Raw genomic sequence first — 27,383 nt, forward strand, 5'->3', positions numbered from 1 at the left:
CTCTTATTCAAATAATCCTTTAATTTTTGGTTTTTGCGATTGATGGAAGTTCGTTACACAATACTATTGTTATTCTCTAAAAATATATCAACAGAATTACAGAAGGGGTGGGGGTTGAATGGAATTCTGGTTACTATTTAAAACTTTGAATTTTTTTACAAAAATATAACTGTGCTTGAATATGCTTGAGTGCAGATTAACAATAATAGTATTCAAGAACATAAATTAAATATACAGATGTTTAAAAAACATTCTGGTGGATTAAACTTTCCACCATAGATATATATATATGTGAAGAAATCTCTGTGATACAGAGTTATACACAGCTGCTTACAAGTAACACAACTAAGAACTTGAGAGTACTAAGAATACAAATTAGAAAGACTCTCTAGTTGATGTGCTTGAATGCTTTCTATTTTTCTTAGTCTTTTGTTACTAGCTACTCTTGGTTTATATATTACCAAGTCATATGTGAAAATAAGACAAAATGTAAAACCTATCAGCTAGGTCCAATCACATATTTTTTCATTTTTCTATCTTATGCAATCCAGTTGGATACAACATCTTTGAACGTCCCTATTTTGCATGAAAATGGAAATACTTCATTTTCTTCAAAATCCTGACTTCAGACTGCCACATTCCTTTTATATACAATCAACTCATGTGACTGTCAAGTCACTGTCAAGTCCCTTTCAACTGTTATTTGAATTGATTATCCGTTGAGGCTTCATAGGTCACTACACCATAGATTAGCTTTAGTAACCAAACTTGGTAATTTTTTCTAAAAATCGTTGCTATTACTTCACAAGTTTTGGAAAATCTAGAGATATTGTAATGTTTTTGGAAATTATTACATTTGCGTTCATGAAGTGTTGTAATACACAAAATTTGTTCTATATCGCAACGAATGTATAAAACATTGCTATTGATTTAACTTTTTGGGCCAATTTCTTTGGCGGGCTCCAAATGTAAAAGCGGGCTTTCTAAATTTTTTTTGCCCGGTATCACTAAACAAGCAGGGTACCAAAAAGTATTGATAAAAAATTGCTAGGACAATAATAATTTATCAAAAGAATAAAAATTAATGCTAAAGAAACATAAACCCAGAGAAATCAAAATGAGAGGTGGAGGAGGGAAGAGAAGAAAAATGAAGACCGGAGTCCTGTGCAAGCTCGAAGAAGACAAACAATCAAACTCGATGATTCAAGAGAGAGGAAGACTAAAGTTCAAAAAAGGAAGGCTCCTCTCTAATTGATGTTTAAACTTTGTCCCCTAATATTTTTTTATATTTGATTATAGTGTTTTGATTTGGGGTAAGTTATTTTGAGTTTAAAATTTTGATTTATTTATGTTTCCTAATGTTTATTTGGTTTATTTTTTGTGCTAATTTGGGAGAAAATTATTTTGAATCATTTTAGGGTTCTTAGATAAGTTTCAAATTAGTTTTTTTTTGTATATTCATGTACTATATTCTAGGCATGTGGTCTGGTTCTAAGTAAAATAGTGGCTCTTGTAATGTTAATTAATCAGCAACTAAAGTATCATTTTTTCCTCAAATGTCTTATGAACACCCACTAAGAACACACAGTGCTGGAATTATTGGTACATCTCAATGGTATGGCTTGCTTGATTGCAATTAGGGCTTCAGGTATTATAATCATCTCACTTTGATTTGTAATTAGAGGATAGTTCTATCTCTCTAACTCCTCTCTCCCTCTCAATATTAAGAATTTTGAGATGGAATTTTTTTGCACTGGTATCTATAGGATATTGGTTGAAATTAATGTCGATATTCCCGTGTTCGTTTTCATTTGACATGGATTGCTCAAAGCAAGTTTATTTAGGTATGCAGTTAGATTTGAAATTATGATTACTTTCTGTAGGGAAAGGGCTTATTTTTGTTAAGCTGATGGTGCTATATTTCCTTCATTTATTTTAAATGGATTTGACACTACTCATGTAGAAACTAGGTTCAAGTTTATTTAAAAACCTTGTTTTAAATAATAATCAACAAAATCTATATGTTCAATTTCTGATCCAGAGCTTGTAATGGAGCAGGTGTTAAATGTAAAGTACCCCTAACAGAGATGAATTTGAAGCCTGACATTTATGGTTGTAGTTTTACTTTAGAAAATAATAATCAAGGTACATAAATTCATTTTTTGCTATCTATATATTATGTTTCTCGGTAAAGTTTCTATGGAAATAGTTTTACAATATGTGTCTAATTTATTTGGGCAGAGGTTGTAGATACACACCATAATATGGACCTCGACCTCTCGATTTTGACAGGTCTTAAGTACAAGACTGTACTGCAGCTTTGTTATGGAATATGACATACATATGATACTTGATCTTGCTACATTAACAACAACTTAAGGCCATAATTGTAGTTTTGTATTGTCTTTTGTTCACCTATGTGGATAAGTGCTTACTTCTTTGTTGTTTCCTTTTTTTACCACCCAAATTTCGTAACTAATATTTCCAATAAATATGTATTTTTTAGGTGCAGGTGGCCTTAATTTTCATTAGTTTTACAATTTTAATATGGTTGTGTCCATGCTAAATCTAGATGGGTAAGCAATCATATAATTTTTATGCTTTACCATCTGCGTTACAGCCATAAACTAAGGTCCGTTCACTTATATTAGTTGCCATCATGGTATTCGTTCAATCGATCAGTATATTTTCTATGTGCATATTTATTGATATGTAGTTTACACTTTAGTGGCTTATTTCAGTGTTGTTCGTGCAATACAAAAGTAATTAATTTGTTCGGGTTAGAAGGTCATTTTATTAATTTATATATGACTAATCTCCATATGGGTTTCTTAAATTTCAAACTTAAAATTGGAGAAAAAGTACCTCGATGCAGTAGTGGAGGATCTTTTTTTCTATCTTTAAGTTAAAAATTAAGGTTTGCCCAACCGGGCTCTAATCATTTCAATTATGGCATGTCCAGGTACAAAATAATTAAGGAAATTAGCAATGGATTCTTTGGAAGTGTCTGGAGAGCTTTGAATAAGCAGACTGGTGAAGTTGTAAGTGTTATAGTTTATATCTAGTTACTCACTTTTGGTTAATTAGCATCCTTTTAGTGAGGTAATTCAATTTTTAATGTTTGTATAAAAGTTATTAATCATGACCTTTTATATATGGTTATATTTGACTAGGTTGCAATAAAGAAAATGAAAAGAAAATACTACTTATGGAAGAATGTATAAATTTAAGAGAAGTCAAGGTAAGTTTTAACCGTCATTATGTATTTCATTCGATTTCTTTTATGTCTAATCATAAGTATTGACACTAAATTATTTTTTTAGCAGTCATTGCGCAGAATGAACCATTCTAATATTGTGAAGTTCGAGGAAGTAATTAGAGAAAATGACATCTTATACTTTGTATTTGAGTACATGGTAGGTTGTGTCAATTTAAAATGGAACCATGACACAGTATCACCCTTACTCTCTGATGTACATATTTTTTTGTTGTTTATTCTTTTCCTTTTATTGTCTTAGCAAATTTATATTACTAAGATATATTTTTAGATGTTGGTGCTAAATATTCTCAGGGTAATAACATCTTAATTTGAATTTACAATTTTTTTTATAATGCGGATGTCATATTAGAGGGCCACTATGTATAATTATTCTTTCCTCTTTTATTGTTGGCCATCTTCAGGACATAAAGCATTTTGTTTGAGTGGGATCTGCGGGATTATTGCGAGTAGTCGGAGCAGCATTCATGCATGAATGCATCATGGAAAAACAACAAATAAAGATCATCTAGAATTTTAAATTACTTAGAAGAAAATAAATATCACAAGTCTAAATTTGCATGCTTGTATCGATGATGGAGATGAGACTGCCACAGGTGCAGAGAAAGAAGCTGCATGAGTTGATGTCTAAAGATGATTAACTAAGAATTTTGGGTCTATGTGTAATTAACTTGAGATCGTATGTAACCTTTATTTCGTTATTTTTTCTTGAACTTTTGTATTTTTCTTAGACGGTTTATATGTAGATATTGGAACAACATTAGTTGTGATGTACAGCTTGTTGAATTGTTGGATTGTCTTGTAGATATACCAATTAAATTTTGTGGTTGTTAATGAAATCTAAAGGTCATGCCCAATTTTTTAAAAAAAATTGTGTTTCAGTAGAGAGTAAAATGGTTTCCATACACTTCAAATTTTTTAATGAATTATGTTACAATTAACTCGAAATATGTTATAATTAACTCAAAATATGTTGCATAAGTCCATGTATTGCAACAATTATTACAAAAAAGGTTGCAAAATAATGTTTCCATAGGATGCCTCATGTATTGCAATGCTTTTATATTAATTTCTATAAATGTAAAAACATTATTGTAATCGAATTTGCAACTTCTTTACTCTGTTGCAATATGGTCCCAAATTCGTTACCATAAGCCCTTATGGCAACGAGACCAAACGTTACGCCTAATTTTTCGAAATACGTTTCCATAGACACTATTTCAATGAATTTGTGCCATATAGCAACACTTTTTTAGGGATACTGTAAGCAATCTATGGTGTAGTGGGTGTTATCCATTGAAACTTTGTCCATCATCCGTTGAAACTTGACTAGCTCATCCGTTGAAAGTATGCTGAATTATCCGTTGAGCTTTATAGGGTTATCCATTGAAACTTTGTAGATTATTAGTTTAAGTTATTTCATAGCAGTTGATACTCTTTCGCTTATAAAAAATTACAAGGCATCTTCTATATACAACTAGCCCACCTATTATGCATATCTTTCTAGTAGTCAACATGCTTAGAAATAACGAAAACTCCCAAATCCCCGAGCTGATCTAGTATATAGAATGTTTTACAAACTTATTCAAATAAGCTACTCTTTCAACAGATAAATAATGTGATCATCCGTTGAAAGCTACAAAATTATTTCACTTATCTACTTAAAGTGTTTTGGTAAGTTATCATCAAACCTACAACATATCCCTAACAATCTCCCCCAATTTATGTCTAATAGAATTACAGAAAAAAAATTAGGTTGCCTTGATGATAACAAAAAACTCTATTAATAATAAAATAGTAAACAGTAGATAATTAAAAAATGCTTCAATTAAAAATTCAACCAAGAAAGTAAGGAATATATACATGTTATTTCAAGGTGCTCCTCTAGACTGAGCTGATTATTTCCTTTTCCTTGAATCCCTTATCTTCTTTCCCATCCTCTTATCATTCTCCTCAATCTGGTTCTGAAGTTTTCTAAAGAATTCAACTTCATTTTCATTGTTGATATCCAACATCTCCTGTATTTCCTTGAGTGTATCATTACTTGATATTTGCAGCTGGTCTTCAAGTCTGAAAAATCTCATGACATACTTTTTTTCTCTAAACCCTATCATCCCATAGGATTTCAAATGCACTCTATCACCAGTGTATGGGATAGTCAAAACTCTAGGTACTGCATTTGGATCTCTCCAGCTTTATCTGATTTGGCTGATCTTGCTAAGTACTTCTGATTTGGCCACCTTAGTGAATCTAAAATATTTCTTCATAGAAGAAAATACCTTCACTAGGACACTGTATCCTTCATTGTTAATTATGTAGAGAGGCCATGTTATCTCCTTACCACCCTTATATCTAAACACCAATCTTTCTGGAGCTTGTATGAAGCATCAATCCCCTTATTTCTTCTAGCTCATTTAGATAAAGATTGATGTCAGAAAATCCTTTGATGTCACATATAAAGTGTTGATCCTCTTTATTGACTGTAGGCTTTGGTTTGGAGATGGCTTTGAATTGAGGTCGGTTAGTCTTGATTCCTATGTGTTTCCTTCTTGGAGTCTTCTTTTTAACTAGCAGTGGAAGATTAAGATCAAGAATAGGTAAACTGCCCCAATCTAGGGGTTCATCCTTTGGTATAATTGGTTCACCATGGAAATTTACACCTAGTTGAACCTTGAATTCAACTTGCTCCACAGTGGGCACAATTGGTTGACTTGAGGTTATAGATTGTGTTGGCTCAGCTTCCATTTCATCATCTTCAATAATATTCCTCCTGGATCTAACCTTCCAATACCCTATCTTGGCTTCTTTGGAACTTTCTTTTCACTTTCAGTTGTGGTAGAAGGCTTTTCACTTTTATGTTGAGCTTCTTTAGTAGCCTGCTTTTTCTCAGAATTTAGTATTAGCTTCTCTTCCCTTTTGGCTTCTCCAAACTGAGGGTGTCCACTCATCACACAGATCAATCTTCCATGTTTTTAGATCCTTGCCATCCTTTTTTAGTATGGAATCTTTAGTAGTCTTGAAGCTCTCAATGGATCTACCCAACAACTTCATTTTATCAGGTCTAGGAGGTGAATAGGCTTGGTCCATTGGATTTTTACTTGGAAGTTTTGAGGAATGATTTTGAGGCTTTAAAACCACAATGGACTGTTGTTTCTTTTTTATTGAAGGTTGTCCTCTTTCACAGTTTCCTAGATTCATCTCTTCCAAAGTAATTGGCTTCAAATGTGTTGAATGCTTCACATATTTTTATTGATTAACAGTTGAACCAAATACTTGTGCAATCCTGTCATCAATCTATTTCCATTGCTCTTTTATCTTGAGTTCAGCTGCTGCAAGATTGATTAGATCAATGCTGTCCAAGGCTGATGGCTTTCAGATAGTAATAGCTGGAACTATCACTATACTGACTTGATATGCACATCCTTCTCCCCCTTTTTGTTATCATCAAGTAAAACAGGGTTTAAAGTTTGAGCAACCACCAATTGTTGAAGGAGTTGAGTCTGTTTGTCTTGACCTTTAAATATCTTGGCCACAGAGTTTTCAACTCTAGATAGTCTGTCAGTGAGTGCCTCAACCTTTCTTGCCAAATCAGTCCCCTTTCTCAACTTGAGTTATACTTCCCTGATAGTTGCCTCTAGAAGTTTGTCCTCAATTTTCTCATTTAGCTCTTTCCTTACTGCTTCAACTGCATTCTTTATGTCATCCACATCTTGAGTGTATTTGAGATGTTGAATCTTGTGCGGTTGGAGTGACTCAAGATGGTCTTCTAGGAGGGATTTGGCTGGAATCTGTAGTGGCTTGAATGGCTGTCTGAGTTTGGTTGATCAGTTCGACCATATTTGTAGTGAAGTGATGATATCTGCATTTCTTACTGAGCATCCACTCTAGAATTTGTATAGATGAACTAGGGCCTTCATCTTCCCCTAAGTTTGTATCGACTTTATCATCAAAATCATCTTCAAACTCAGAATCACCATGAGCTCTAAAGTTTGAGTTCACATCATCAGTTGTAGGAGGTAGAGAGGACAAGGTATCTTTCACTACTAGAAAAAACACCTTAGATATCAGTTACATAAAAAATGACCGATATCTTCATGACTGATGTTAAATGTATTTTTCATAGACAACGGTTTTTACCCGATGTCTAAGACAGACTTTGACAACAGTTCTGGAAAACTTCCGATATGAAATGTCAGATTAGACATCGGTTATATATATGTAATCGTTGTTAAAAACCTATTTTAACATCATTTTCTTTAATATAACCAATGTTAATTTCAAAAATAGATATCAGTTGTTTATTCTAAAATTGATGTTATTGCCCTTTTTACATGTGCTGATATCCCTATATTAACATCGAATATTACACAATGTTTTAACCACAATACTGAAAAACTTGAATATCAAAACTCAACAAATACATATATATTATTACCCAATTGAATTCAAGATCAACAAATTCTCAATGTGTACAACTTATCTCAAATACGTCTATCATTCTAAACAAATTATTCTGGTGATAAATACAACTAATCTCAATGTTTAAAATCAACCATTTTCCTAGTACTCAAGTCAGCCCTGGGCTAGTCTTCTTGTCATGTCAGCTCCAATTTTCTCTACCATGCTTCCGATCAACAAAAGAAATGGATATCTGTCTCGCCAAAAAATTTTCCAAGCCTTTCTGAAACTTTCGTCAACTCTTGTTTGCAAGTCTCATCATTATCTGCCTTCTCAAGAGCACTAATCATTACTGAAATGAATCAAACCATAATATAGGGAGTGAACAACATCATTAAATGTTTCAATAAAACAAGGTATACTGATTCACATTTGAAGCTACAAAGATACTTGAAACCACTTGAGGGAGAATCTCGTTCCCATTAAAATTTCTGAAAGGGGAAAGAAGGAGCACAACAGCTGCTTAGTTGGAATACATGGTGACAAATCCGTTGGAAATTGATTAATCTCCTTATGAGGGAATTAACCTCCATTTAGAGCACTTAATTTAGATAAAAGGATAACTTTTCAAAGATGTTAGAAATAGCGATAGGGATGGAATTATATTCATCACCACAAAGGCAACAACATGTTCGCAATTTGGCATATTATACCAAACATATAACACTCAATATACAATAACACCAACTAGCACACACAGTGTTGTGCTTCGATCATGAGAGAATGGGGATGTGACTCCACATTTGTTGGAGCCACATCAAACTGACTTTGAGAAGGTGCAGTAACTGAGTCTTTGACTGCAGTTGGCACTGTGTGTGCACCCTGTGACTCCCCCATAAGTTTAGCCTTCTTCTTTCTTATATAAGTTTGTGTTTGGTCAGTGTCCTAACCCTCTTGTTCCGTGCTCTTGGAGGAGAGCTTGTTTCAATAGGTACGCCCTTTTGGGAGGATGCAGCTAGAAATGAGGTTATTTCATTTTGAACAACTAAAGCCTTTTGGGAAACTGTAGTGTTGCTAGTTTGGGTGACACTTGCCTCACAATTCTTATCTTTAGGGCTTCTTTTATTTTCACTCCTTACCTCACCAATCTCACTACATTGTACACTCCCCTCAAGGGTTTTGGTAGTTTTTACAACTGGTGTCTTTTGAGAGACACTAGAGGTTGATTTCTTAGACTTGAGTTTTGAAAATTTTGGTTTGGTGGCTTGGGTAGGCATCTGTTTGGTCACTGTCACAAATGCCATTGCCACAGTTGAAGTAAAAGAAATTGTAGGTTGGGAAGAGATAGGAAGAGAAATATTTACCTCACTTACCTGAGGTGCCTCATTAATTAGAAGATAGTTGAGGGGCACCTCACTGTTTAGGTTGTTCCTATTTAAGTCTGCAAGAACTCTCTTCTCTTGCACCCAACAAGCAAGCTTATTATTTAGATTTTCAATTACAAGATCCTAAAAAACATGGTTAGATATCCTCATCAAAAATCTAGCATAATACACATTTCTAGGTCTTTTCTCTAATGTCTTCTAACTTGTACCCTATTTCTAGCCTGACATAGTTGCTAAAATTGAAATATATGTATAAAGCATCTAACCAAAGAACAAGTTATGGCATCAAAGTTACCGATTTTTACAGAAAATACCTTAATGAAAGCATCACACATAAAACTCCACTCTTTTCTAAGGCCCCTCCTCTTAATATTACTAAACTAGCAGTAACAAGAGAATAGCCCATGGAATTAAGCAAGTTAACCACATCAGTGTCAGTGTGTGGATCAGTTGTGTTATTTTTAGGTAATTTAAAATAAGACTGAATAACATCACAGTTAACACAGTAGTTTGTTCCTTTTGGAGTGAAAGTGATAGTCATGTTGTTATATTCAAATACAGCAGTTGTCCATACCTCTTCCACAACTTTACAATAAATGGTTTGTTACTCGAGTATGGAATATTTCAATTTGCAGTTGCTAATGAAGTCCATCATTTTGTGATAGTCTTCCTGAGAAACACTCTTGCCCACCCAGGCCATAAAGTTGTTCTTCTCATAGACAAATCCAGATTGAGACATGATTTTAACAACATGTGCCATTTTTGCTAGCTTTTGAAGTTATCGAGAGAAAAAGGGTTTTAGAGACGAAGAAAGTAAATTTGCCTTGTGAATTAGAGAAAGATAAAAGTGAGATCTGTAATTGAAATAGGCTTTTATACTTTCTCAGAAAAAGACAAACAAATGATTAAAATAAAATTAAATACCCAATGATAATTTCCAAAAATAACCGTTTAGAAATAAAGTGAACTATATAAATTCCAAAAATTATCTATCAACGTATACATACAGGATGTAATTATATTTCGACGGGTAAAGATTAGATTCAACGGTTATGATTGTTCGATGGATATTCAATACATCATTATCCATTGAAGAATAATGTGTCCAGAAATATTTTTAACCTTCAATATATAATTCTTATCAGTTTTATCCATCATTATTTACCCTTAGAAAATCTTGATTTTGGTGTCAGGATTTGTCAACTTGCAAATCCCAATCAAGAATCAGGACCTGTCAGTTTGCAAATCCTAACTAGTAATTATAATAAAGTCAAATTTATTTCAGGCTACATATCAAATCGCATCGACATCAAAATTGAAATGTAAGAGTGGTTTAGCATACCTAACTCACTACCAACCTAGTAAAAGTTGATTCATCAAGTGGCTTGGTAAAGATGCCTCGAAGTTGCTACTCACTTGGAACAAAATGAAGTTTCATAGTACCATTCATCACATGCTCTCTTATGAAATGATACTTGATGTCAATGTGCTTGGTCCTTGAATGATGCACAGGATTTTCAGTGATGGAAATCGACTTGTGTTGTCATAAAAAATTGGAATCTTGTCCACATGTTGACCATAATCCAATAATTGAATTCTCATCCATAAAATATGTGCACAATATCTACCAGCAACAATATATTCAGCCTCAGATGTGGATGTAGAAACATAATTATGTTTCCTACTAAACCAAGACACAAGCTTGTTTCCTAGAAATTGACATGTGCCAGTTGTGCTTATCATGTCTATTTTACACCCTGCATAATGTGCACCTGAATAACCAATTAGATCAAATCCAGAATCTCTAGGGGATCAAATGCCAAGTTTTGGTGTGCCCTTGAGATATCTGAAGATTCTCTTAATAGCTACTAAATGAGATTCTCCAGGATCAACCTGAAATCTAGCACAAAGACAAGTAGAAAACATTATATCTGGCCTACTAGTTGTTAAATATAAAAATGAGCCATGCCTCTATAGTTTGAAATATCCATAGACTTTCCAGTGGTGTCCAATTCAAGTTTAGTGGTAGTGGCCATGGGCGTTTTTGCATATATACAATCCATTAGGTCAAACTTCTTTAGAAGATCATGAATGTATTTAGTTTGACTAATGAATATTCCATCACTAACTTGCTTAACCTGTGAACCAAGAAAGTAAGTTAGTTCTCCCGTCATGCTCATTTTATATTTACTTTGCATCAATTTGGCAAACTTGTTGCAAAGTTTCTCATCTTTAGAGCCAAATATAATATCATCTACATAAATATGAACAAGTATACTATATCCATTGAAATTTCTAAATAAAAGAGTTTTGTCAACATTACCTCCTGTGAAATGATTTTCTAAAACAAACTTTGACAAAGTATCATACCAGGCTTTAGGTGCATGCTTCAATCCATTAAGTGCTTTCAAAAGATAGTAAACATAATCTAGAAGTTGGGGTCTTCAAAACCTGTAGGTTGACTGACATAGACTTCCTTCTCTAAATTTCCATTCAGAAATGCACTTTTAATATCCATATGATAGAGTTTGAAATTGGCATGGGCTACATAGGTTAGAAAGATTCGGTTTGCTTCAAGTCTTGCAACTAGAGCAAATGTTTTATCAAAATATATTCCTTCTTATTGACAGTAGCCTTTGGCAACCAATCTAGCTTTGTTCCTTATGACTATGCCATTCTCATCCATCTTGTTTTTGAATACCCATTTGGTGTCAATAGAATTATTTCCTTTAGGTTTGGGTACTAGCTTCCATACTTTATTCCTTTCAAATTGGTTTAGCTCTTCCTGTATAACTAATACCCAATCAGGATCCATCAAAGTTTCTTCTACTTTTTTTTGCTCTTCCCGTGACGAAAAGCTGCTATACAAACATTCATCTTGAGTTGCTTTTCTTGTTTGCACTCTCGAAGATGCATCAATAATGATCAGTTCAAATGGGTGATCTCTTGTCCATTTCCTTTAAGGTGGTAGATTTGCTCAAGATGAGGTGGCCTCATTAGTGTCTTGATGTGTAACTGAGTGTTGATTAGTTGACACTCCCTTGAGTTTGTGGATCTTTAATTTGAAGATGTGAACTTTCAAACAATGATCTAGAATTATTTTCAACTGATGTTGAATTCTGCCTTTAAATGGATGATGCACTGTGTTTCTCAACAGATTCTGCACTTTATCTTTCATTAGATGCAGTATCTTGTCTTTCAACGGATGTTGCACTTTGTCTTTCAACGGATGCAGCACTCTGTGCATCAACTGCTATTCTTTTATTTGAAGATAATTTTGAGTATTCTTTTATCATTTCTTTTAGATCATTTTCATCATCACTATCATCACAGTATATATCAACATTATCAAATTTGAGGCTTTCATGGAAACCTTCATCTTGCAGTCCTTCAATCTTTTTATCATCAAACATAACATGTACAAATTCCATAACAATGTTGGTTCTTAAATTGTAGACTCTATATGCTTTCCCAACAGCATATTCAATATAGATACCTTCATCAGCTTTGGCATCAAACTTTCCATGTTGATCAGTTTGATTTCTTAGGATATAACACTTGCATCCAAACACATGAAGAAAATTCAATGTTAGCTTTCTATTCTTGAATAATTGGTAGGGAGTCATGAACCTTGCTTGATTAATCAAAGAGATATTATGAGTGTAGCATGCAGTATTGACAACTTTAACCAAGAAATAAGTTGGTAACTTGGATTCTTCTAGCATGGTTCTAGCTTCTTCAATCAATGACCTAATCTTTCTCTCAACCACTCCATTTTGTTGTGGTGACCTTGCAGCTGAGAACTCGTACATGATTCCATTTTCTTTACTGAATAACCTCATAATAGAATTCTTGAACTCAGTTCCATTGTCATTCCTAATTCTTCTTACTTTGAAATCAGGATGATTGTTGACTTGCATGATATTATTGATAATGATTTTATTAGCTTCATCTTTGGATCCAAGAAAATATGTCCATGAAAACTTTAGGAAATCATCCAAATCGCTAGGCAATACTTCTTCTTCGAGATTGATAATACATTGACCGGTCCAAACAAATCCATGTGCAATAGTTACAGAGGTTCATCAATTGTTGATTCAAGCTTCCTTTTGAATGATGCGTTCACTTATTTTTCTTTTTGACAAGCACTACACAGTCCATCTTTTGAAAAATCTACTTGAGGAATTCCTCTAACAAGGTCTTTCTTGTCCAATTCATTCATGGTCTTGAAGTTCAAATGAGATAGCTTCTTGTGCTATAGCCAACTTTCATCTTGACATGCTTTGCTGAAATGATAAGTTATAGAATCTGCATTTGATGAGTTCAAATAAGCTAGGTACACATTTTCTTTCCTAACTCCATTAAGGACCACTTTGTTGTTTTTCTTGCAGGTAACAACACATGCTTCAGTTGTAAATGTAATAGAGTTGCCTTTATCACATAGCTGACTGCCACTCAAAAGATTGTGTCTGAGTCCATCAACTAGGGCAACTTTTTCAATGATGACATTTTATTTTAAAATCAAGCCATATCCCATAGTATATCCTTTGATGTCATCTCCAAAGGTAATGCTTGGGCCAGCTTTTTACTTGAACTCAGTGAGCAGGGTAGAATCTCCAGTCTTGTGCCTTGAGTAACTACTGCCTAGATACCAGAGATTCTTTCTGTTTCCCTGCAGACATCAAAACCAAATCAAGTTAATTTTGGTACCCAAGTTTCCTAGGTCCTGCCTTTTTAGCCTTTTTCTTAGGTTTCTTAGACTTTCCAACATCGGTCTTAGGTGATTGAGAATCAACCTTAGTCTTAGTGGTTTGACTTTGAATCCCTTTATCAATTTTAGAATTATCATTCACATTTTGATTAATATGATATGGCTTAGATTGGGCAAACATGTTATTCCCGTAAGGCATGCTAAATGGCATTTGAAGCATATTAAATGTAGCATAATAAGGATTGTGTATAAATGGCATATTAGCAAACTGTGCATTTCAATATTGTGCAGGCATAAAAGGCAAATCATACATTGGTGATATGGGCATGTTGGGAAAAGAAGGAGGTACAGACATGGGTGCACGAGTCACAGACTTTCAATTTAAATGATTAATACTACTACTTTTAACATATGTCTTTCTAGGTGTATACTTATTAGGTGTGTAGTTATTGTGTGTTAATCCCTACTTTCCCATTCCTATTATTTTTCTTTTTTGAATCTGCCTTGACCTCAATCTTCTCCAATCTGTCACTCAACTGCTTTATTCACATATGCTCCACATTCACTCTGCTTGCATCTTTGGCTTTTCTTGATTCCCCTTGAACAAAGTGCTTGGTTACTGAACCATACTTTTCATTAAGCTTTTCTAGTTTTCCTTTGCTAATGGTCTTTTTCTCATTCAACGGATGAGAATTAACTTTTAGCGGATAAGTTTTGTCTTTCGAAGGATAATTTTCATCATCCATTGATTCATCATCTATTGAAAGACCATCAACTAAGTCTTGGTCCAGTTTCTTCTTGCTCCTTTTTCCAGGAATCTTCACAAAAAGACTCAACTCCTTGAACTTTGGAAATTTGGGAACTCACATCTCTTGATGATTTCCAGGCCTTGATCACCTCTTGCTCATATTCCAGCCGCTATCTTAAAATCTCTTCTTTCTTTAAAGATTCAGTTAATTCATTCCATTTTCAATATTTCATACTCAATGAATTGATTTTCTAACATAACATTTATATTACTCAAAAATGGATTATTCTCTTTAATTCTATTGTTTTCTTTAGTGAGTGATTTTAGTGTGACACGCAAGTGATATAACTCAGTAGATATATCATTTATAGCATCATTGCACGTGCTAGGTTTGTAGTGATTACCTGATTACTTGATGAACTGACTTCTGTCTCATCTGACTGGGCCATTAGGGCTAGGTTGACATAATTCATGTCTTCATCTGTATCATCACCGTTAACAGCCCAGTCACTTTGTTGAGAAATGAAAGCCTTTTCCTTTTGTTTGAGTATTTCAAAGTATTTCTTCTTATAATCCACAGGCTCAAACTTTCTCTTTTCTGAGCTAGGATTTCTCCACTCATTAGCGAAGTGGCCATTCATCTCACATTTGAAACATTTGAATTTAGCTTTATCAACCATGTTTTAATTGGATTTTACAGATCCAAAGTTTCTCTTGAATTTGAGTTTGGAAAACCTCCTTGATAGGAAATCCAGATGCTCATCAATATCATCCATTTCATCCTGGCTTGTGCAGTACTCATCTTCAGCAACTAACCATTTTCCCTTTCCTTCACAAACACATGTATTTGGTGCAGATTCAACAACTTCAACCTTCAACTCTTTTCCTCTCTCTTGTTTAGCTACTAATGCAACATATCCACCCTTCTTTCTTCCTTTCTCTAACTGCTCATCCTTTTCCATTTTGAACTCATAGATTTTTAAGATACTATACAGTCTCTCTAGAGTAAAGTCTTTATACTCTTAAGAATTTCTAAGAGAGACTGTCAATGGCTTCCACTCTTTTGGCAGTGATGTCATGAATTTCAGATTATAATCTTTAGTTTGGTAGATACTTCCATACAACTTTAAACCATTAATTTTTTTTTTGAAATCTACAAAAATTATCATTCAAAGATTCACCTTCCTCAAAGTTGAAGTGTTCATATTACTGTATAAGGAGTTGCATCTTATTTTCTCTAACTTCTCAGTTCTCTCACATAGCACATGAATTTGATCCCAAATTTCCTTAGCAGTATTGCAGTTAATGACATTGTCAAACATATCTCCATCAAGACTGTAATATCCGGGATATAACGTGTAATTATTTTTACTATTAAATAATTAATATGTGTGTTCAGTATCTATTCTGTGAGTTAATTGTTAAGTGATATATGTACTTGAATATTCAAAAATAATGTTAATTGAATATTTTAATTTTTATATGTCCAAAATAAAATATAGATAATTGTTATATCTTCCTAATTATTTTTATATTGATTTATAGATTTATAAGAATCATATGAAATTTTTTTAAAATCTTTTTCCGGGTAATTAAAATCTATTTTATAAAACGGGAACCAACCGACGTCAACCGTTGTTACGTTTTTGGAACCCGAAACTCTACCGAGAACTCCTTCCTAACCTAATTGTAATATTCCGAGCATTTTCCATGTTTCGACTTTTTCGATCCGGCGTACGGTTTGTCCTGCGCGGGTCCCGGCACAACATTTTCGATACAATATTCGTTTCGGTAAATTAATAAAACCCGTATTTTCGATAAACGGGAGCTTTTTATTAAACTATCCCAATTATCACTTCGTAGTACGTGTAACTGGGTGCTGAGACCAAGACCGCAGTACAAGTTGTACTGATTTGGATAATTATCCCGAAAACCGATACTGTTTGGATCAGTTTTTATAAATAAACGTACCATTTTATATCTGGAATGATCCAACGGGATACTAATTTTCCGTAATTATAAATAGCCTTTTACCGTATTTTATTTCGTATAAAAAATCAATTGCAGACAGATAAATATATAATTTTACAGAGAAAAAAATCATATATTCATAAACCTTTCTGAGAATCAAACCAACTTTTGAAGGTGTTAGTGATCTTTGTTTGAAAAGCTCGAGTACTGGATTTGAAGGTCTTGAGAAGCCCTATCAGAATCTGTAATCCATACACCTGCAGAATCAAAGGTTGAATTTCTAAAAATTTAATTAATTTCGAATTTATTTTATTAAAAATATGAATTTTTGTTCGGATGATTGTTTGTATGATTTGATGATTGCATGTTGTAGAGCTTGTTTTCCTGATGATTTTCATATGTCATACGTCTGATTTGGAGTTCAATAACATGTTCAAATTTGAGTTTGATTTTCGAATTTTAAAATTAGGGTTTATAACCCGTATGAATGTTCTTAATTGAAATTTGGGGGTTTCTTATTCTGTGATAGATTGATGTTGTATTATAGTGGGTTGTGTTCTCTGTGAAATTTGCAATCCAGTCGTATAAGTTTCATGAACCAACGAGGTCTGTAGAGAAGGGAGTTGTGTTTTGAAGTTTTCCGATGTTCACCGGAAACTAGGAAATTTCACGGCCAAATTCCGGCCAACTCAGGGATTGTTAGGTTGTTTTGATTGCATGGTTGTGTTCCTGGTATTGTGTAGATGTGATCTGGAGCTTGTGGCAAGGTGAGGAGGCCGGAATCGTGTTCTCCGGCCACCCCTGTATTTTCCGGCGACTGACTGTAAAAATTGCAGTTTGGTCCCTGAACTTTTGAAAACGATGCAGTTTGGTCCCTGTAGTTTCCAGACTTTGCAAAAATAGGATTCCTGTTTTAAAAATGTTTAAAAATCATATTTCCCATTTATTTTTATTATAAAAATTCGTTTTTAATTTCTGAAAATTCTAAAAATTATTATTTTAATTCCGAAAATTATTTTTAATTCACAAATAAATCTAAATTAATTATTTAATTAATTTCAGTTAATTTTTAATTGATTAATTAGTCAATTAATTCGAAAATTAATTGATTAATTGATTTAATTAATTATTAATTGATTTTTAATTAATTATTTAATTAGATTTAATTATTAAAAATGATTTAAAAATTCTGAAAAATAGTTTTGAGCTTTAAAATATTATTCTAAATTATTTTCAAGGCTCGATAATTATTCTAAAATTGTTTCGGAGCCAGAATTGGCCAATCGAACCCTGTTTATTAACCCGAAATTGATCCAACGACCCGTTTTAATTCCGAAAAATGTTTTAAAAATTATTTTAAAATACCAGAAAGCCTATTTATGACCGAGACCTCTTTATAAATGATATGTCTTTGATTACGTGATGTATTATGTGTTATACGTGACTGGGTGTTTGACTATCAGTCTATATACTCGACATTTACTTGGTTATTGCATAGATTTCAATCCGTTAATCGGATTTGGGTAAAACGAAGGGTAGATAGAAGTGTGCGTTGAATAGAATCTTGTGAGTCGATAATTGATAGATGCTTATGATATGTGAGCAGAAGAGGCAAGGCGTAGGAAAGGGAAACAGATAGTTGAGGATTAAGACGATTGTGATTGGAAGCGCGTACAGAGTAGTAAGCTAATTCCAGGCAAGTGTTCTGAACTTTCTCGAGATATTGAAATTCTTAATAGTCTTGTTGACATTGCAAGTGCTTTGAAGCACGGAAACCGAAACCCTGATTTTAGTTATTGTTTTTGAGCCATGAACCATATTTTTTCTAAACCATTGATTATTGTAAACCCAAACTCGAACCTCAAGTATACGATACTATTTCATAAATACATGCAAACAAAATCCCAAACACTGAACTGAATTACTTGTACATTCAACCATTGTATCCTATGCTTTGAGAGCCCAAATCTTTGAAACCCTGAAATATTGATTCTTTTGTTATCCAATTCTTTCATTAACCAGCATTTAAGCTTTTAAACTACTTTATTGATCCTTACAAAGATTGAAACCCTTTCATTATTAAACACTCATTGTTGTTAATGATTCTGGTTATTGTTTATTATTGCATATTCTGTTATTATGTTAGAATTGGATTGTTTTTATAAAATTATGGACCAGATTCGTGGTCAGACCATATAATGGTCAAGTTAGGCCAATGTGTGCCTTGGATCCAGTAGTTAGAGCAATGTTGTGTGCCTTGCTCGGGGTTAGTGCGTGACTGATCAGCAGCCTAACCTTGGTTTTTAAATTAAAAGTATATTATCCAATTCTAAATCATAATCCAATGTTCACTTGATATCATAATCATAGTCACCTGATGATCATTATTCTCAGTTTTGTTATTGTGACTTGCTGAGCTAGTTAGCTCATTTGTGCGATGTTGTTTATATTCTTTCCAGTTAAAAAGAAACCAGTTGGTAGCAAGGATCCCCAGTCCAGCGCGAGAGCTAGGGGTTCAGGTTGAGGAAGTTGAGCTAGTAGACTTCTTTTGGGATAATTTAAGTTTGTAAAAGTTTGTAATAATGTTTGATACTCAGTGTGAGTTTGAAATAGTTGGGATTTGAACGGTTTGTAATATATTAGTGTGTTGGCTTGTGTGCATACTTTAACCTGTCGCAGTCCGTGGTGGTTGATAAGTAGGGTCACTGCATATATTATTATTATCTTTATTAATGTTATAAGCAGGTTATAATTAAGGTGTGTGTGTGGACCCCAAACTTCTGACCCGGGTTTGGAGGGCGCCACAGGTTGGTATCAGAGCTACAGGTTATAAGTCACTGACACAAGCCTAGGTTAACGGGAATGGGTAGAGGGTTAAGATTAGAAGTAAGGCATAGGATGAGAGAACGTTGAGAGGTTGAGTGCTTCGGTATATCAGGTATTAGTATAGTTTGCGTTATGGAACGAGATTCTTATATTGCGATATGATTTCAGATAGCAGAGATGGCCGACTCTTTTATTCCCGTATCAGCTGATCATTCAGAGCCTTCAGTTGGAGTGCCGTTTTCGGATCCACGTCCTGTTGTTCCACTAGCATTGGCTATTCTACCTCCACCGGTGTTGCAGCCCGTACCACTGCAGGCTATTCCACCTCCAGGCGTGAGGCCACCTGTCAGAGGACCCCCACCAGCTGATTCAGATTCCACTGGGCATTCAGTAGCGAGTGCCCCATTCCAGTCTACATTGCCCCCAGTTCCTTATTACCGATATGAGGCTCTTCTGTTGGAGCGTGATTCCTTGTTGGCCCAGATCAGAGAGTTACAGCATATCATCAGGACTACAGATGTTGATCGTGGTGTGAGGGAGCTTCGAGAGGAGATTCATGTGACACGAAGGGTTCTTGAGGCTAGGCTACATGGAGCTACACTACCTGGCAGAGGCCCTGATGCACTGATGGGCTGGGCGACTGAGGTGATGGAGGACTTTGAGAGGCTGGCAGGACCAGAGTTTCCTTGGAGCTGAGTCAGAGATTCAGAGATGGAGATGCTGAGAAGTGTTGTTATGGTTATGTAGTATGTACAGTAGTGTGTAGTGTGTATCAGTAGACTTTTGAGTTGTATTTATAGACTAGCTATGCTGACTAGTGAGTAGCTTGTTGTAACCTTTTTGCTTTTACTTTCGAAGCGTCTTTACGCTTGTACTACCCTAAAACTTTTGATCTATATATATCAGTACCTTTTTCCTTTCCAGCACTGTCATTTATTTTATTGCACCTGTTTTACCTTATCTTAATTATTGCACCAGTTATACCCTGTGATACCATGTACCCTGTTTTCCATAACTTTTATATTCTGTAAAGAAGCATGCAATTTACTTAGTTACAACTATTTTCAAAAAGAGATATTCCTGTTTTACAAAACTTTTCTTTTATACAAATATTTGATTTAAAAGCTAAATAAATTGATTGATTCTTTACAGAAAATGCCTCCTAAAAGAAATACCCGCACCAACACCAGAAATGAAGAAACCAACAACAACAACAATCAAGATAATACAAACCCGAATGTGAACCCAGGACCTATGGACCCAGCAGTAGCCCAGATTCTTCAAATCTTGGCCCAACAAACAGTTCACCTAGCACAACAACAACAAAGACAGACCAATCCCCAGGTAACCTTCAAAACTTTTCAGGCAATAAACCCACCAGAATTCAAGGGTTCCTTAGAGCCAATTGAAGCAAATGTTTGGTTAAAGGAAATAGAGAAGGCATTTGCCTTAGTGAAAGTAAAGGAGGAACAGAAGGTTGAGTTTGCAAGTTATTATCTGAAGAATGAAGCCACCTATTGGTGGGAGATGGTGAAGACATTGGAAGGTACGGATGTTATTACTTGGGAAAGGTTCTAGAAAAGTATTTTCCTCAGTTTGTTCAGGATCAAATGGAGTTGAAGTTTTTAGAGTTAAAGCAAGGGAATATGTCGGTAACAGATTATGAGGGGAAGTTTGAGGAATTGTCAAGGTATGTGTCGTCGTATGTTGATACTGATAGAAAGAAAGCTAAGAGATTCCAGCAAGGCTTGAAGCCATGGATCAGAGGGAAGGTAGCTATTTTTGAATTGGATACCTATGACGGGGTTGTACAGAAAGCTATGATCGCAGAGACAGAGAGTGAGATGTTCCAGAAAGATAAGGAAAGCAAGAAAAAGAAAGTTGAGGGAAGTGAGGGTCAGTCACAAACAGAGAAGTTTCTAAACTTCAAGAAGGGCAAGTTCCAGCCAGGGAGAAATTTTAATTTCAGAAGACAAAATGTAGGAGACGGAGGACAGGGCAATCGTCCAGCTAATGTAAATCAGCCGAATCAGTTGAGATTAACTTTTCCAGATTGTCAAGTTTGTGGAAAGAAGCATGGAGGAGTTTGTAACAAGTTGAATGTGGTATGTTTTAAATGCAACCAGAAGGCACTATTCAAGGGAGTGCCGAAATCAGCCAGCAAATAAGGATCAGCCTATCCGGAATCCAGCAGTGAAGGTTCCAGCCATTGGATTTACATGTTTTAAATGTGGGAAGCCAGGACATATGGTTAGGGATTGCAAGACACCAGCCCCAGTCAATAATGCATTGAGGATTATGGGATCTACCCCAACCGTGAATGAAACTCCAAGGGCTAGAGTTTTTGACATGTCAGTGAAGGATGCTATCCAGGATACGGATGTTGTGGCAGGTACGCTTAATGTGAATTCTTTATGTGCCAAAGTGTTAATAGATTCGGGAGCAACTCGATCGTTTGTTTCACAAGACTTTGTTAGTAAATTAAATTGTCCAGTTGAATGCTTAAATGAAATAATGACTGTGGAATTAGCAAATCAAGAACGTGTAACTGTGAACCAAGTTTGTGAAAATTGTGAGGTTGAGATTTCTGGTAGTAAGTTTTGTGTAGATTTGATACCATTTAAGTTAGGAGAATTTGATGTAATATTAGGGATGGATTGGTTATCTAAGCATGATGCTCAGATAGATTGTCGGAATAAGAAAGTAATGGTGAAAACGCCAGACAAAAGAATAGTAACGTTCAAAGGTCAGAAACAAGTAAAGAAGTTTTTAACAATGATTCAAGCCAAGAAATTATTACGGCAAGGATGTGAGCATTTCGTAGCATATGTAATCGATAGGAGTCAGGAGCCAGCAAAACTTGAAGATATTCCAGTAGTAAATGAATTTCCAGACGTATTTCCCGACGAATTACCAGGACTTCCTCCAGATAGAGAAATTGAATTTGCGATCGACTTAGAACCTGGAACAGAACCGGTGTCCAAAGCCCCGTACAGAATGGCGCCTGTTGAGATGAAAGAGCTAGCAAGGCAATTGCAAGAATTGTTAGAGAAAGGAGTAATTAGACCCAGCGTATCCCCGTGGGGATCCCCGGTATTATTTGTCAAGAAGAAAGATTGAAGCATGAGACTGTGCATTGACTATAGGGAGCTCAATAAGCTGACAATCAAAAACAAGTATCCGTTACCCAGAATCGATGATTTGTTTGACCAATTGAAGGGAGCCAAGTATTTCTCCAAAATTGATTTAAGATCGGGATATCATCAACTAAAGATCAAGCCAAAAGATATACCAAAGACAGCTTTCAGAACAAGGTATGGGCATTATGAATTTCTAGTGATGTCTTTTGGATTGACCAACGCCCCATCAGCGTTTATGGACCTGATGAATAGAATTTTCAAAGAGTATTTGGATAAGTTTGTTATTGTGTTTATAGACGATATTTTAATCTATTCCAAGACAAAAGAGGATCATGCGGAACATGTGAGAACGGCTTTGGAGATTTTAAGGAAAAAGAAGTTATATGCTAAACTGTCGAAGTGTGAGTTTTGGCTACAGGAAGTTCAGTTCTTAGGACACATAGTCAGTAACGAAGGGATCAAAGTGGACCCGGCAAAGATCGAAGCAATTACGAATTGGGAGAGACCGAGAACACCCACTGAGGTAAGAAGTTTCCTAGGATTAGCGGGATATTATCGTCGATTTGTTCAGAATTTCTCAAGGATTGCCACATCATTAACAAAGCTTACACGAAAGAATGAAAAGTTTATATGGAACGACAAGTGCGAAGAAAGTTTTCAAGAATTGAAGCAGAGATTAATCACGGCACCTGTTTTGTCACTTCCAGACGATCAAGGGAATTTCGTAATTTATAGCGATGCTTCTCATAAAGGACTAGGATGTGTTCTTATGCAGCACGACAAGGTGATTGCTTATGCGTGAAGACAATTGAAACCACACGAACAGAAATACCCTACTCATGACTTAGAGCTAGCAGCTATAGTTTTTGCTTTGAAAATTTGGAGACATTATTTGTATGGAGAAAAGTGTGAGATTTTCACGGATCACAAAAGTTTGAAATATATATTTACCCAGAAGGAACTTAATATGAGGCAAAGAAGATGGTTAGAATTGATCAAGGATTATGATTGCTCGATTAATTATCATCCCGGTAAGGCGAACGTTGTAGCAGATGCGTTAAGTCGGAAGGAAAGGTTAAATGTGTTATCTGTACCTGAAGAAATATATAAAGAATTTCAGAAATTAGAATTGGAGGTTAGAGTTTGCAAGCCTGAGGAAGCAAAAGTGTACAGTATGATTTTCCACCCGGAGTTATTGGAGAAAATAAAGAGATGCCAGAAAGAGGTAATGGATCAAGATATAAATAGTTTGGTAGGTGAGGAATTATGCACGCAACAAAATGATCAAGGTATTCTTAGGTTTTCTTCAAGGGTTTGGATTCCACCAGTGACGGAGTTAAAGAATGAAATTTTACAAGAGGCACATAGTTCAAGATATTCCATCCATCCAGGGAGTACCAAAATGTATAAAGATTTAAAGAAGAATTATTGGTGGCCAAATATGAAGAGGGAAATTGCAGAATGGATTAGCAAATGTTATACCTGTCAGAGAGTTAAAGCAGAGCATCAGAGACCAAGCGGATTGCTACAGCCATTGGAGATTCCAGAATGGAAGTGGGAACATATTACCATGGATTTCATAGTTGGATTACCAAGGACAAGGGCTAATCATGATGCCATTTGGGTTATAGTGGATAGACTTACCAAGTCAGCTCATTTTCTGCCTATAAATGAAAGATTTTTGCTCGACAAGCTAGTCCATATGTACCTAAAAGAAATTGTAGTTCGTCATGGAGTTCCAGTGTCTATCGTATCTGATCGAGATCCAAGGTTTAATTCAAGATTTTGGAAGAGTTTTCAAGAATGTTTGGGAACAAAATTGAATATGAGTACGGCCTATCACCCGCAGATGGACGGCCAAAGTGAAAGAACAATCCAGACAATCGAGGACATGCTACGTGTTTGTGCTATTGATTTCAAAGGAAGTTGGGACGAGCATTTACCCCTAGTAGAATTTGCTTATAATAACAGTTATCACGCCAGCATTGGGATGCCACCTTATGAAGCCCTTTATGGACGCAAATGTAGATCTCCATTGTATTGGGACGAAGTAGGAGAACGCAAAATACTCGGACCTGAATTGGTACAGCAGACAAAGGAAGTTGTTGAACTTATCCAGAAAAGATTAATAGCCGCACAAAATCGTCAGAGGAGGTATGCAGACCAGTCAAGGAAAGACATGGAATTTGAAGAAGGGAGCTTGGTATTATTGAAAGTATCACCGTGGAAAGGATTAACGAGGTTTGGGAAGAAAGGGAAGCTAAGCCCAAGATATGTCGGACCTTTTGAGATCCTAAAGAGCGTTGGCAAAGTCGCTTACGAATTGGCGTTACCTCCGCACATGGAGCACATTCACAATGTTTTTCATGTATCGATGCTCAAGAAATATAATCCAGACTCCAGGCATGTAATAGAATATGAGCCAATAGAGCTTCAGGCAGACTTATCATATGTAGAGAATCCAATAGAGATTTTAGAGGAAAGAGAGAAAATATTAAGAAATAAAGTGATAAAGTTAGTAAGAGTATTGTGGAGAAACCCAAAGGTTGAAGAGTCAACCTGGGAATTAGAAAGTGATATGAGAGAAAAGTACCCTCATTTGTTTTCTTAGGAGATTCTGAGGACAGAATCCTTTTAAGGGGGGAAGGATGTAATATCCGGGATATAACGTGTAATTATTTTTACTATTAAATAATTAATATGTGTGTTCAGTATCTATTCTGTGAGTTAATTGTTAAGTGATATATGTACTTGAATATTCAAAAATAATGTTAATTGAATATTTTAATTTTTATATGTCCAAAATAAAATATAGATAATTGTTATATCTTCCTAATTATTTTTATATTGATTTATAGATTTATAAGAATCATATGAAATTTTTTTAAAATCTTTTTCCGGGTAATTAAAATCTATTTTATAAAACGGGAACCAACCGACGTCAACCGTTGTTACGTTTTTGGAACCCAAAACTCTACCGAGAACTCCTTCCTAACCTAATTGTAATATTCCGAGCATTTTCCATGTTTCGACTTTTTCGATCCGGCATACGGTTTGTCCTGCGCGGGTCCCGGCACAACATTTTCGATACAATATTCGTTTCGGTAAATTAATAAAACCCGTATTTTCGATAAACGGGAGCTTTTTATTAAACTATCCCAATTATCACTTCGTAGTACGTGTAACTGGGTGCTGAGACCAAGACCGCAGTACAAGTTGTACTGATTTGGATAATTATCCCGAAAACCGATACCGTTTGGATCAGTTTTTATAAATAAACGTACCATTTTATATCTGGAATGATCCAACGGAATACTAATTTTCCGTAATTATAAATAGCCTTTTACCGTATTTTATTTCGTATAAAAAATCAATTGCAGACAGATAAATATATAATTTTACAGAGAAAAAATCATATATTCATAAACCTTTCTGAGAATCAAACCAACTTTTGAAGGTGTTAGTGATCTTTGTTTGAAAAGCTCGAGTACTGGATTTGAAGGTCTTGAGAAGCTCTATCAGAATCTGTAATCCATACACCTGCAGAATCAAAGGTTGAATTTCTAAAAATTTAATTAATTTCGAATTTATTTTATTAAAAATATGAATTTTTGTTCGGATGATTGTTTGTATGATTTGATGATTGCATGTTGTAGAGCTTGTTTTCCTGATGATTTTCATATGTCATACGTCTGATTTGGAGTTCAATAACATGTTCAAATTTGAGTTTGATTTTCGAATTTTAAAATTAGGGTTTATAACCCGTATGAGTGTTCTTAATTGAAATTTGGGGGTTTCTTATTCTGTGATAGATTGATGTTGTATTATAGTGGGTTGTGTTCTCTGTGAAATTTGCAATCCAGTCGTATAAGTTTCATGAACCAACGAGGTCTGTAGAGAAGGGAGTTGTATTTTGAAGTTTTCCGATGTTCACCGGAAACTGGGAAATTTCACGGCCAAATTCCGGCCAACTCAGGGATTGTTAGGTTGTTTTGATTGCATGGTTGTGTTCCTGGTATTGTGTAGATGTGATCTGGAGCTTGTGGCAAGGTGAGGAGGCCGGAATCGTGTTCTCCGGCCACCCCTGTATTTTCCGGCGACTGACTGTAAAAATTGCAGTTTGGTCCCTGAACTTTTGAAAACGATGCAGTTTGGTCCCTGTAGTTTCCGGACTTTGCAAAAATAGGATTCCTGTTTTAAAAATGTTTAAAAATCATATTTCCCATTTATTTTTATTATAAAAATTCGTTTTTAATTTCTGAAAATTCTAAAAATTATTATTTTAATTCCGAAAATTATTTTTAATTCACAAATAAATCTGAATTAATTATTTAATTAATTTTAGTTAATTTTTAATTGATTAATTAGTCAATTAATTCGAAAATTAATTGATTAATTGATTTAATTAATTATTAATTGATTTTTAATTAATTATTTAATTAGATTTAATTATTAAAAATGATTTAAAAATTCTGAAAAATAGTTTTGAGCTTTAAAATATTATTCTAAATTATTTTCAAGGCTCGATAATTATTCTAAAATTGTTTTGGAGCCAGAATTGGCCAATCGAACCCTGTTTATTAACCCGAAATTGATCCAACGACCCGTTTTAATTCCGAAAAATGTTTTAAAAATTATTTTAAAATACCAGAAAGCCTATTTATGACCGAGACCTCTTTATAAATGATATGTCTTTGATTACGTGATATATTATGTGTTATACGTGACTGGGTGTTTGACTATCAGTCTATATACTCGACATTTACTTGGTTATTGCATAGATTTCAATCCGTTAATCGGATTTGGGTAAAACGAAGGGTAGATAGAAGTGTGCGTTGAATAGAATCTTGTGAGTCGATAATTGATAGATGCTTATGATATGTGAGCAGAAGAGGCAAGGCGTAGGAAAGGGAAACAGATAGTTGAG

The 27,383-nt window shown here is 34.7% G+C and overlaps 1 long non-coding RNA gene across 1 annotated transcript; it reads left to right on the top strand.

Moving 5' to 3' along the window:
* The first annotated feature begins 1,368 nt into the window (after positions 1–1,368).
* Positions 1,369–4,027, top strand: LOC141678755 (uncharacterized). The gene is made up of 4 exons (XR_012557900.1): positions 1,369–3,041; positions 3,174–3,241; positions 3,327–3,416; positions 3,682–4,027. It is a non-coding gene; the product is annotated as an uncharacterized LOC141678755 (long non-coding RNA).
* The last annotated feature ends 23,356 nt before the right edge of the window (positions 4,028–27,383 follow it).

The sequence above is a fragment of the Apium graveolens genome, chromosome 8, assembly GCF_009905375.1.
Source record: "Apium graveolens cultivar Ventura chromosome 8, ASM990537v1, whole genome shotgun sequence".
Classification (NCBI taxonomy): domain Eukaryota; kingdom Viridiplantae; phylum Streptophyta; class Magnoliopsida; order Apiales; family Apiaceae; genus Apium; species Apium graveolens.